Below are 13,704 nucleotides of genomic sequence, written 5' to 3' on the forward strand. Positions count from 1 at the left end.
AGAGACTGCACCTGTCAAAGCTCTGAATCTCAGAGTAACTCAATGATTTTCATAAAATCTTACCTCCTGGAGTCATGTGAATTATATGTGATTTACTCTTTTATAAAGTAATAACTTAATAATTATCATGCTTTTGGGAAAAAGCTGAAAAAAAATAAAGTGGTCATTGCATCTTAAAGACACAAAAGCAGAAGACCCAAGAAATACACCATAATAATTTCAAATAAAGAAATGACATATACTGTAAAAAACTCCCCAAATGTCTAAAGGTTGTGGAGCACTTGGCTTGCAGGTGCTAAAGTTCTTATGCTATATTTATGAATTGGGTGCTTTGTAGCCATAGAAAGATAGTCCCTCAGCGAGACCAGCTGAGCTGCTTCCCCAGAGCTGTGTGCTCAGCAGAGGCCCCTGCAGCATTTGAGCAGTTTAGCACTTTCCAAGAAACCAGACAAACTAACACAGCCTGTTTATTTCCTCTTTCTTTCAGTACTCCCCCGCTGGTGCCTCTGTAAAGGAAAATATTGATGGATCTGAAATATGTACGACATAGGCTCAGAGTCTATGGCAGTCACCCCCTAGCAAGCTGTTTCTGAGTCTGTTTCCTTGGGTGAGACTGCAAATTATTCTCTTTCTCTTACTGCTTTAATTTTTCCTGTGCATCTGAGTTTGCCCCCTGTTAAGGTGCTGAACAACTGCCACCACCTATGCCATGGAGGAAGAAATAGGAAAGATCACTCTAGCTTAAGATGTTTGCAGAAGAGTTCAAGAGTCAGTGAAGAAACCATTTCCCTACTTAAAAAAAAAAAAAAAAAAAAAAAAATTATTAAGACCAGCCTATCAAATTTTCAAAAATTCACTGAAATTTCTGATGATCTTTTTAACTTCTATAGGCTCTGAACCTTAATTTCAAATAAACTCCTTCCACCGGATAACTAATCCCAACAGAAGACTTAAAATCTTGCTAGGGAGAGTTTAAAGTGAAAAAAACAAGGAGCCAGGAGATTGCTCATGGAGCCCAAACTGAGTGTATTGTATCCAGCCCTTTTGTGCCAATGTCTTCTGGTAGCAAACAGAGAATATTCCCTTTGGAGGACTTGCCTGGCACTGTGCATCATCCAGCAGAGGCCACAGCACAGTCACGCTGGAAAATGGATTGTGGCAGCTCTAATAGTGCAAGATTCAATGAAACAACAATGAAACTTGCTTTTTGCAACATACACAGAGAGATGATTTATTTTAGTTATGACTGAAGGGAAGCAAGTGTTGAAATTTCTCAGTGTTAACCTGCATTCTCTGCTGAGGCTTCATTAGGTCAGGAAGAAAGGACACAGCAATGTATATATTGTATATAGGCAGCAATCTTCTTTTTCCTTTCAAAAATTAACCCCTGTTCACTTTTATGCAAAATTCACAGCAACCAAAAACATTTCAGAAACAGCCTATTCCTGTAATTTCATTTTCTTTCAGAAAGTATCTTCCTTTGTGAAAATATCTGGTAAAAATAATGGCTTCACCTTTAAGGTGTGTTAGATCACAGCTGGAAGCCAAAGATCAGACACATCCACCTGAAAAACCCTTTGAAACCCAAGCAGAGATACTTTAGCATCCAGAAGTGATAGTGATTCATGTGGTTGCATTTTCTTTTCCTATTGTATCCCTGTGTATTCACCTGTTAGGCTCCCCTGTTCCATCTCGACTCTAAGACCCCAGTTAATCAAGACCCTGAATTTACTTCCTGGCAAACCTCCCAAGGCACAGGGCCCTGTGGCTCTGCAAGACACAGCCAATGACTGCTTTAATTTGCAATATTTTCTGTGTTATTAGCAGCAAATTTACACATTTATACTCAGAGACCAATGAATTTCTACAAATGAAGGCATGTCTAGCAAAAAATTTGATCAGGGGTTTTGTTGACACCTGTTTTGATAAAGCAATGTGCGGAATAATCCTCTCTGCCAAAAACCCCAAAAACCTCCCTACAAAGTAGCACTGGGGCTTGAGTCTGTGATTTTGCCCTGCCCTGTTTGACAGGTGAGTCAGTTCCCGTGCTTTCCTTTTGTCCTCTGAGTTTCCTGTTCCAGACAGGATGATTTTCACAAACCACCATTCTCTTGAGGAGAACAAACCACACCGTGTTGTGAGGAACAGTCTAAAAGACAGTTCTGGGAACAGACTGAACGAGGAGGAGGAAGGGAAAGATGAAGGATAAAAATCCACATGAGTACAGAATTAGGAATGGGGGAGAGAGAAAGAGAGCAAAAGATCAGAAAGTGTGCAAATGTCAGAAGTGGTAAAAGGGCATTAATGAAACTTCAGGATGGTTGCAGGGGTGATATATTTGAGGTAGGAACAAAGAGCTATAAAGGAAAACCTTGTCTTCTCATCCTGTCCTTTGCCTTCTGTTGCAAGAAATAAAACTGACGTGAAGGAATGTCATCTTTTGGCTTCTCCTGGCCTGTCCCCTAAGGCTATGCCCCCACATAAAGGGTCTCCAGCTATTCATCTAATTTTCTGCCCAAGTTTTAGTCTCCTAAGACAGATCAATCTTATGTAGGGCTTTTGGCAGGCATTTGAGAAGAGATATTGTGTGAAAAATTTGAATTACCACCCTGAGTGATAGGACTGATGGTAGACAGCAGAAAACCCACTCCCTTCACCTCTCTGTCCTGTCCTCTGGAGACTCAGTGGCAACGAGGAGCTGCTGCTCTGCTCTACAGAGGGAGCATAAATATTTCCAGAAGGGAAAGGAAAAATCTGCAGACAAATATAATCCTTGTTACTCTGAGGATATATATAAGCAAATGAAGGGGAAAACAGGGGCATTGCAAGAATATTGCACTCAGCAGGACATACCATCACAAGGGGGTAAGGATGAAATTGTGTTGCAAAGAAACTTTAAAAAAAAAAAAAATCTGAAACCATAAGAAAGTTGGGTTATGCACAACTCTAGCCCATATTTCAGCAGTATAGTACATTCCACTGTCTTGTTTTCCCTTTGGATGTTTATTTGCATTTAAACCAGCCCAACATCTGGTGGAGGACAGCATTGCATGTTTCAATTCCTCCGCTTGGATAGCATCACTTTAGAATAAAGGAGTGCCTGAATGCACTGCATTGGGAGTTCAATGATTTGTGTAGTTGGGTTTTACACATTCATTTGGAGAGACAAGTAGAATTTGAAGCAGGTGATGAGGGAAGAACTGCATATATGGGTAACTCAACGTGTACTACATATTCTGTATATAAGAAGGATGAAAAACATGGTGTGTTGCAGGCTAGATAAGAAAGCTTTTTAAAATCATGTCTCTGTGATAACAGAATAGCTTTGAGGAGCACTGCTGGTAAATCACAAGGAACCACACAAACATGGAAAAAATGGGTAATGTTTGTTAATACCATGGCAACTCTCTGGACACACAGAATTCTATTTGTTACAATACAGTTTCTAGCTCACTATTTTCTATAAACGCGAACAATTTGTTCAGCTTCTCTGCCTGTCTTTTGTGTTGGATTTCTAACAAAATGCCCTTAGTCCTGGCAAGTCAAGCAAGATGCATGGTGACATGCCAGTTTCCCTGAAGCATCTTGGGGACTACCAATTGCACATCTATTCACCTGCACATAATCCACTGAGGTTTCTCTGCTGCAGACTGTGGCATTCTGTTAGCTCTCACGTGTTTTGTGCATAGTCTCTGATACCCAGCACAGAACTAAAGTATGTCCCATCTTTCCTCATGATCTTGATTTATTTGAGAGGCTGAGTCAACATAAAAGATTTTATCTTAAGTAGAAACAACCTGGAAGATAATTAGAAAGGAATCAGCTCTCTTAAGTGGAGAGACAGAGTTATTGTGGCAAAGATACAAGGGCTAAGTACATGGCATAGAGAACTCTATACAGAATAGCCTATACAGGAAGCAATGCATGGGAGTCCCTGAAGAGGGACAGCTGGCAAGCACAGAGTCAAGAATTTAGGTCAACAATTGCATATAATAAAAACCCCAAACCATCCAAAGATTTCGATTTTTCTTGCAAACCTACTTACATGCTAAATTGGAACATTTGCTTTCCTCAAACCTCCAGAAAAGTACTTGTTCTTCCATTATAAGCAATTTAATCCTTGTTAAAAAATAACATATATCCTTTGATAGGCTTTTGCACAGATGTTTGTATGTATTTGCTTTTTTGAACCACCCTTTGGAATGTCTCATGTCCTCCTTGTGATCTATGTAGCCCAGGACTTTTTAAAGGAAATGCAAAAAGAGGAGATAGCAGCAGGCAGCTGTACAGAGCTCTCTAAGCTCATTCTGGGGCTGAAACACATCTAGTTCAACTTCAGGGATATACTGAATATATGGACAAGCAATGGTCCCCTCCTTCTCTCAGAAAAACAAGAGAAAAAAAAAAAAAGGTGGGAGAGGAGACTTGGTGGAGTGTTCTGGTTCAGGGACTTGACACCTGGCCAGGTAGGAGTTTCATCAATTAGAGCAGAGCAAAACAGAAAGCTGTGTAGAGCCATCTGAGAGTTCTGTAACTCTCCCTTTCCCTAAAAAATACCTCAATTCCACAGGGCATGGAGCTGAAGCACAGAACTACTCTGACAAAATCAAGGAACAAGTTTCAAATGATTTTCAGACACGCCGAGGCCTTTTCTGTGCTCAGGACTTTAGGGATGACTCAAAACCAAAAATCACTGAGAACACATTTTTCACTTGAGTGTTTCTGATGAGCAGCAGTAGACTTGCTTTCACTGTCTAAATATGACACCTCTTTAAACACATCCCTCCAAAAAAGATAGCGTAACTTGTTGCTTATTCCTTATTATTGCAGAAGCAAGTGTCCCTAGAGCTTTTCAGTGCCAAATCTTTTACTTCCCATGAAAAAAACCAAACACAATCAAAACCAAAACAACATCAAAGAAATAGCTCATTTGAAATAAGCACTAACAATGACTACATGATCTCCTAGTTTGATAGTTATCTTTCTTTCCTTGTGGAAAGGGTATTTATGGACTTTAGGGCAGTTGCTTTTATTTTACTCCTGTCTCTTTGATTTCAGAGAGATTTTGCATGTAATGCATTTCACCAGAGAGGGGCTGTATCTCAAGCAGTTAGGGTAAAAAAAGATGATCAAGTGATGTTAATTCCTTGGTAGGTGCAACAGATAAATGGAAAAGCCTTGAGTGTCCACACTGATAACGGATCTGTCATGTCAGGGAATAAGGAAAAGTGCAATATTTCTGGAAGTGCTTTAAATTGCATTTTCATTCTGACCTACTTTTAAAGGCTTACTTGGTGATGACAAGGGTGAAACTAAGAGTGACTGATAAGAAATCTAGCTTAGGAAAATTAAGCCTAGCTTGTCCTGGTGGCTCTGGCTGAAAATAATGCACGATTTACTCTGATTCTTCGTTCGTATTTATTTAGTCCTATCGCTGTAAGCCTTGCTACTCTGAGCATTGTCTGCAGGAGCCTGGCAAAGATTGCAAATAATGCTTTATCAAAAAAACCCCTTTTACAGTAGAAGGAATTTTCCAACTTTAGCCATGGCAATCACTTGAAAATAGGACTATTGGTAGTGCAGGATTGTCTTTTGGGCCTGGTCTTGTATCAGTTATGACTGTGATAACCTATTCTAGGATCTTCTCTGACACAAGTTTCCAGCTCTTCTCTTGCCTTCCCAACATTCAGATGTGCAAGCTTCCAAAGAATTCCAGCTGCTGACCACAGCTCAAGTTTATTCCATAGGACTCCAGATACTTTCACAAGATGCTTTACCTCCTGCGCTGGAAACCAGTTTCATCCCATATCCACTTTTCTCTTAAATATGAGAGAAAGAGATGCCCTTCTAGAATGTCTTGCAAGGCTTGGCCAGTTTCTCACAATCCTTTGAGGTGCCTCCTGGCTCCTGAAGAAATGAAACACCCAAGTTAGACATAGCTCATTTGAAATAAAGGGAGGCAGGGCAAATTTAGGTCTTAGGTTCCAACTCCACGATGCTGTGAGCCACCTCTCAGGGCTGCTGTTGAGTTCCAGCTGCCAGTTTGTGCTGAAGGTCAATAGAAAGTGTTTGTGGGAACATGACACCATTCCAATTTCCTTATTTTTTGCAAGGAAAAAATAAGGAAAACTAATGGGCATCCAGCAGTCACTCATGCTGGAAAACTGAATGAGAAACAAACCCCTTGCACGTGGGATAGCCCCAGACAAAACTGCAGATTCAAGCCTGTATTTTATTGAATACTGAAAAGATTTCATCAAAGCACAGGAAATACATCCTAGGGATAAAATACAAACAGGAACAAACAGGTGGATAAGATCCCTAAGATATTGCATACTATATCCCAGCAACCAGAAAAGGAAGCAATAAGTTGTTTCCATTTCCTTTTCTTCTCCCTGCATAGCCATCGAAATAGTTCCTGCTGGGTTCAGAAACTTCCTCTATGTCTTGAATATCAACAGGAATTAAGATTCTCTAGAGTTTTTGATTGACTTTTAAATTCCAGTCCCAGGAAGTATCATTTTGTATATCACCTCCATTAAACAAACTGGGCTACAATTCAGTCAAGACTTTCCAGTTCTAAGTACTTAAATTGATGGTTTCAGACAGTTTACAGACCATAACATGGGGTTAGCAAGAAGCTCAACACCTGCATTTACATAATTACTTTTTAATTATGCTAGACTTTTTCAGGCAGAATATTCCAAATATGTGTACGACTTTAAATAGCCTTTTAAAGCTACCCCAGCTAAATGAGCTCTCAGGGATTTACAGAGAAATAAAATTAAAAAAAAAATTATTCAATGGGCTTTTGTATGGTTTGCTTTGATTTTAAACCTTCAGATAATGCTGTGGATAGGGATGTTAGAAAAAGAAACAAAACTGTGGCCACAAAGTACTTGTGTACCAGAATAATGAAAGGTATAAATTTGAGCGGACTAGCATCCACAACATTTACATGACTTGAATAGTAGATAGATAAGCACTATAAAATTAGAATAGTTCCTTAAACAACTGCATTATATGGAAACATTCCTACTGAGGTATAAATTGGCACTGTAAAAAGAGCAGCAGGTGCTAAAGCAAATCCCACACTCATTTATTCAAGATGAAAACTTGCCAAACCACATACATGTCAAATTTGTTGCTCCCAGTAATACTGGGAACTGTTCTATTAAGGGCTGACTTCCACAGACAGAAAAACCTGGAGAAACCCTGTGTTGTTTTCCTGCAGACAAGCACAGCCAATTGGACCTGCAGTAAAATGAGTGTCTTCCAAGCGTGTGAAGCACTGACTGTGTTTTAAGCCCCATGTGGTACCAGGCACTCCTCCAGAACTAGGGAGTGTAGTAAAGTGATTATGGGATTCTGTGACTGATGGCTCCATCTCATGTCTGAGATTCATGGCTCACATAGCCACGCTTCAATGATGGGTACTGATGTGTCTGCATAAAATGCAAAGGAATTTGCATTTTAATGTAGCTCAACCAACAGCAGAAAAGGGTTAAGGATAGTCATCTTAATTTGCAGTGTGCAAAATAAGTGCCTAAAGACAATAGCCACAGCTTAATGTTATGTGTGCTGATTTAATATGGCATCTGAGCCTCTACTGTGGAAAAATCCTCAGTGGTCTGGTTAAACCACATACCCTCAGGCTCCCTAACTTTTAGGTATCTGTTCACACTGAGTTTCAGCTTTCTGCTGTTCCCTTTCACTGTTTCTTCTGTTGCCTTTGGCTATCAGCTTGCTGCATGCTTGAAAAAGGCAGCATTGCCTCTAAGGATATTTCAGGCTTTTCTTCTTTGCAAGATTAGACAACCTCCACTCCACTCCTTAACTAGAGGAAAATGGCTACCCTTTTAACCTTTCTATCCTTTTAAGGACTAATAGCCCCTTGTTCTTCAGTTTCTTTCCTCTTATTTACGGTGGCCATCAGTGCAATGTTTTAAATGCTCTCTTTTCAGAATACAAAGATTTTAATACCACTCATTTAGATTCTAAAATAGTGTTTCACCCTTCTGCCTTATGTGAAAGAACTTGGATTTTAGAGGACAGCTTCTCTCCCTTGCCGAAATCCTCCTGCAGCTTTCCCGAGGAAGGGTTGCCCTTCCAGAGTGCTTGTTCATTGGGTTCTGCAGCTTCCTTTCAGACAGGTGAAATGGGCTGTGCCTTTCAGCCCTGCAGTCTAGTTAGCCATGAAAGAGGCACCAGAGGCTTTTGGGGTGAAGCACAAGTAATATGGCTTCTGTCATAAGCATGCCATGGTTATGGAAGCCATATTTCTGTTTTCTCAATGCAAGTAATAAATCATGACAGTACAGCTGTCTTCCATGTATATCATAATATTTAAAATGATATAGATTATAGACACTGAGAATGTCCCTGAAGTTGCCCATGCCCTGTTCTTAGAGAGGGGAACATATCTACAGTGTTTTCATAGGGTAGGTTCTAAGATATGGCAATATTTCTCTGACTTGCTTAGTCATACTATAAAAAAAATACAAAAACAAAACTGGAGAAGAGCAGGGAACTGGTTACCAGATCACAAGCAAGAATGTGTGCTATCCAGTGTCCTTTGCTCCTTCCACATCTTGAAACCAACAAAAGTTGTTTGGAAAATGATATTAGCAGGGACCAACATCGAGCATAAGAGAAACCAAAGAAAAGATTCCAAAACCATTCCCCATCCAGTGTTGAGATGACTAAGAAAAAGATTTTTAAAAGCAAAATGTTCTTCCCTCTAGGCTATTTTACACAAGCTAAAAACCCAGATCTTTGAAACCACACAGAAAAGCGTTAAGGCAAATAAATTGTTGCAGGACCAGAGAAAAGAAGCCTGGTTCCTACTGTTGCAAGTGGGAGAACCCTGGAAACTGTCTCATTATGTTATCAATATTGATCCTGGAGCCAGTTAGGATTTTCCCTTTGCTACTACTTCTGAGAGGCTTTTCCAGGGCTCTTTTCTGCTGGTTAGCAGTTTTCTCCCATTTATGAGCCTAAATTATTATCTTTATTTTGCCATTGCTTTGCTCCTGCCCGCTTTACTTCTGTTTCACAGCTTCTTCCAAATAAAACCACCATCCTGGATCTTTGTCAACTGGCAATTTGAGACAGATTTTATTTCAGGCCTGGTCTAGGGCCCATTTAAGTCAACAGGAGCCTCTGTTGAGTTCAGTATGCTTTCCAAATGGGCCTTTATGGGCTATCCCTGTAGTCAGCTGGATATAAGAGGTCTATGTTGATAAACCACTGTGCCTGACAAAATTACACTGTGACTTACAGACTGCAGAATCCTTCATTTACCAGCTTTTGTTGGCCAGTTGAGGAAGGAAAGACAGGGAGGCAAAAATATCCAACATTTCAATAAGAAGTGCGATCTCACAGACAAAGAGAAAAGGCAGAAAGTGCAGTGTAACACTTCCTTACGAAGGTGTTATGGTGACATTACCTCTGGAATTATTTTACTGCTGTTTGTCTTCATTTCACTCCTCTGCTCACTTGGGCACTGCACAAAACCAACATTCCTGGGAAGAAAGACACACAAATGCTCTTTTCATACACACACAACCCACACACTTTTTTTATCACCTGGAAGAGGGAAACCCTCTAATACTCCCAAGGTGACATTGCCATCAATTATATTTAACTATTTCAAAACTGTAGGGCTATTTGATTGGTATCAAATGCATCAGGGGTCCCTCATTCTAGCTTTTTAAAGTTTTTCTCAAGTTATCACCACACAAAGCTCTGTTTCACAGTTATAAAGCAATAATTTGACTTGTAGTGATAAAACCACTACACCTTAAGAGCTCAAAACAATACGCTTTTAGAAGTAAAAAAAGCTATTGTCAGTGGACTGATTGACCAACATCACAAGGAGATAATGATTCAAGGAGATAATGATTCAAGGAGATAAAGTAGCCACATTATATGAAGCAACAGATGCTAACTGCAAAACTAACTTAAGACACAAGTAACTTGAGACACAAACAAGCTGCAGGAAAAAGATTGACTCAGTTTAGGATTTAATGTGACCTAAACCCAACACAATGGAAGGGAAAGTAGAAATGGGGTGGGCTGGAACATCACAGTGGTAAGTTAAGCCCCAGCAGCTCAAAGAATACAAATTCTGCACTAACTTATAAACTCCTCAGCAGTTTTCCCAGAAGAGTTAGGATTGTTTGTTCCCTTCCTCTGTAACTCCACACTCAGCTACGGACTTGATTTAACTATTTAAATGTTTGCAATCATTAACCTTTCAATAAAAACACAGCTTCAGCTTATTAAGCTCATTAGCCTGTAACAAATGAAGCTTTTGAACATGCCAAGGAGCAAAATATAACTGGATTCAGAAAGCAATTAGACGCATTTGGAGAGGATGATAGGTCTCTTGAGGACTATTCAGCACAGAGATGTGGATACAGTCTCTGATTCAGGAGGTCCCTAGACTGCAGGGTGGTTGGTTATATTGGGGGAACACCATGCTTGTTTTTCTGGGTCTTACTCCATTACTCTGTGGCCTCGGGGTCAGGTGGTTCTTTGATCTGAATCACTGCAGCTGTTCTTATGTACTATTAATGCATGGCCAACAGCGACATGCAGTGCCAAACTAGCTGAAAGAAAGTAGGAGAAAGTTCTGGTTTGCACCTTACAAACTGAGCAGTACACTGATACAAACACTAGAGCTGAAGCTCTCCACAAGTCTTGCTGTTGACCAAAGAATGAATGTTACTCAGCATGGAATATAAAAGCTTACTCAGCAGCAGCTGATACCAGAGTAGTTAGCAACCATGCACAGCTGTCACAAAGCATTCCAAGTCTTTGATTTTTTCCTTGTTGTTTTTCGTTTTTTTTTTTTTTTTTTTTTTTTTTTTCCCATGGGGGCAGGAACACCCTTGAAACAGATAGATTGCATTACTACACATCATAAAGGACCAGTTCTCAGTGCCTTGCAAACCTAGGCTCTGTCAGGAAGGAATACTTGGCTGTATCACCTTGCATTTTACAATTTCAGACCATGTGTTGCTTTCTTGGAGGATCACTCTTCTTAGCAAAGCTCTTTAGGACGTTTTCAGGACACCTCTCCTCCCTTCCCTCCAGGATCTGTCTCAGGACCAAAGCTTCACATGCACAGATTTCAACACTGCCACATGATTTTCAGGAACCTGCTTCAAATATCAGCAGTAGACTTACAGGTGAAGTTTTCAGTTGTCAGATGGCACAATTGACTGGCAGACTGAAAACAACACCAAAAGGATAGGGAACTATTCAAGCTACTTCTGTGATTAGTGAGAGGTAAACAGCATAAATCCACTTCCAGCATAGTTTTTATTCCAGTTTTTATGCTTGCCATGCACTCTACAAATTTCGTATCTTCTGTCTTGTGTGCTCTTAATGCCCCAGAGTAACGTTATTGCTCAAGTAAATGCTAAATCTCAAGGAACCACTCAAAACCACTGAGCTGACTGTGCATCTGTTTTATCCCAAAGAAAGTTAAGGAAGAGGGAAAAAAAGGAAACCAAATATTTTGTTCTGGATCATTCAACCTTAGCTCTGTTTTCTGAACTGCAGCTGTGTGTCTGAGAAAAATGTTGTTCTACTTAGTGGCTGGGATTATCTGTACTGTCCATGATGCCACATGGATTTAAGATTCAGAAGAAGAATTAGTGTAAGAGACCTCTCTGCTATCAGGCCAAACATGGTTGGGAGTATGTTCATTTTGGCAGGGTTTTGCCCAAGCCATTTACATGCAGGAAAAAGTTGTGTCTTTCAATCTCCTCTGTGTGGCAGGTATCAAAGCCACACGTGCCAGCTGTGGCCAGAACAAAAAGTAGGCTCATGTTTGTATTCTGTTTCAAGATCATCATCTTGTGGAAAGTGTCTGGAAAGCTTGATTTAGTTTTCTGAGGCTTCAGATTTTATGTATCACTGCATGAATTTCTGACTATGTCCCCACCCAGCTCTCATCACACAGATGGTCTCAAGCATAGTGATGTTCTTTTTACAACAGAGTAGTCATGTCTGGACTGTGACAAACTACTGCACAGGTGAAGCTCAAGAATGATACCAGGGGCCTTAAAGTTCAGGTGTTTTGCGGGTGTTTCCCCCCTCATTCCCTGAGATTTCATCTGAGGAGACAATGGTTTTGTTGATTTTAAAAGGGCAGATTTCACAAGCAGATTAACATGCTCCATATGTCTGGTCAGTTTGTTGAAGAGCCGAAAATGTGCATCTGTTAAATATAATGAGCAAGGAATGATAGATGATGTCTCACACTCCCAAGCTTGTAATTAAACAGGAGGGAGAGGCTGCAGGATAAAGAGTGGGGAAGGCATCCTTCAGTCACAAATCCTCGACGCAGAGATGCCAGTTACTCAAAAGAGGTTTTTTAACATCTCTGACAAGAGAACAGCGAGGGAATGGAAAAGTAAGCAAAACAAAGCCCTGGAAGGGCATTTTAACATTGTGTTAGTCAAATGAGTGGATAAATGATGACTGTATATTGGATGGCAGTGGGAGGGTTATAAACATTACAGAGACAATTGCCGCTAAATGAGGTGTATCCCAGGCAGCTGTCCTGATGCATTAGGAGGCTGTTTTCAAAAGAAAAGATTATCCCATCAACATTAAAACAAAACAAAATAAAAAGGATCTCTTCCACACAGCTCACATGAATAACTCAGCCGCATGTGAGTCAAGCCCTTCCAGAGACAGGCTGTGTTCTGTCTGCCTCCTTTTCGGCATTATTTTAGCATGGATGTGCTCTCTCTGTAAACCTTAATTATCAAAGCAACCATATGAGCAAGCTAGCCTACCTCGTTTATTGGGAATTTGGCCTTTTATGCCTCTTTGACCTATATGTGACAAATCTGAGAGCCTCCATGCTGGCCCAGCCACCATTGCAGGGACTTGGTTGATGACTGTCTAACCGTATTGCTCTGATCCCCAAAATTATTGGTTTCTTTCAAGGTCCCTTTTCTTTTTTCTTTTTTTATTCTTTTTTCTTTTTCCATGCCATATGAATATCTGAGGCTTTTGTATTTCTTTAGTAGAGATTTCCAGTATGCTGATGCAAATGCAGTGATGTCTTACGAAGAACTACTCACATTACAAGTAGCAGTACTTATTTTGTTACTATTAACAATATATTCAGCTATTTCAGAGCACTTTTCTCCAGTATGCTTCAGATTACATTATTTCACAGGCAAGGAAACAGAGGCAGAGATAAACACAACATCTTGTCCTAGGAAGCAGTGCCATGAATGAAATACTATTGAAGATTTCTTAATTGTAGTGCAGTGACCTGTCCAGAAACACTTTCTGCCTTTCTTTGGCATGTGGGGAAATTATAGCCTAAAACAACTGTGGTTGCTACTTCAGGGAAATATTCTTCTGAAACCAAGCTCATAACCAATACTCCTTCATGTCCTCATTGTGGTGGAAGCCTCAGCAATGCTGACTTCAGGGAATTGAAAGACTGGGTCTTCCCCATTGCATTAACTGATGGATGCTGGCAGAAGGTTTTCAAGCCACATTTCTTTTCCAGTAGTCAGTAGATCAATAGTGATCCATGGTTCTCCCTCAGGTGTTCCACAGAATGATTGCAAATCCCTTTTAACCACCAGAAAAAATGTTTAGACATTGCAACACAAAATCAAAATAGAGGAAGGGGCAAAGTCTACAACGATGTTTTACTTGACTGGA

General features: G+C 40.2%; 1 long non-coding RNA gene across 1 annotated transcript; it reads right to left on the reverse strand.

Moving 5' to 3' along the window:
- Positions 1–2,958: 2,958 nt before the first annotated feature.
- Positions 2,959–10,220, reverse strand: LOC138112858 (uncharacterized). Its single transcript, XR_011151872.1, has 3 exons — positions 10,140–10,220; positions 9,449–9,524; positions 2,959–5,907 (listed from the first exon to the last, which is right to left on the reverse strand). It is a non-coding gene; the product is annotated as an uncharacterized lncRNA (long non-coding RNA).
- Between the last annotated feature and the right edge of the window lie 3,484 nt (positions 10,221–13,704).

The sequence above is a fragment of the Aphelocoma coerulescens genome, chromosome 6 (assembly GCF_041296385.1).
Source record: "Aphelocoma coerulescens isolate FSJ_1873_10779 chromosome 6, UR_Acoe_1.0, whole genome shotgun sequence".
In the NCBI taxonomy this organism is placed as follows: Eukaryota; Metazoa; Chordata; class Aves; order Passeriformes; family Corvidae; genus Aphelocoma; species Aphelocoma coerulescens.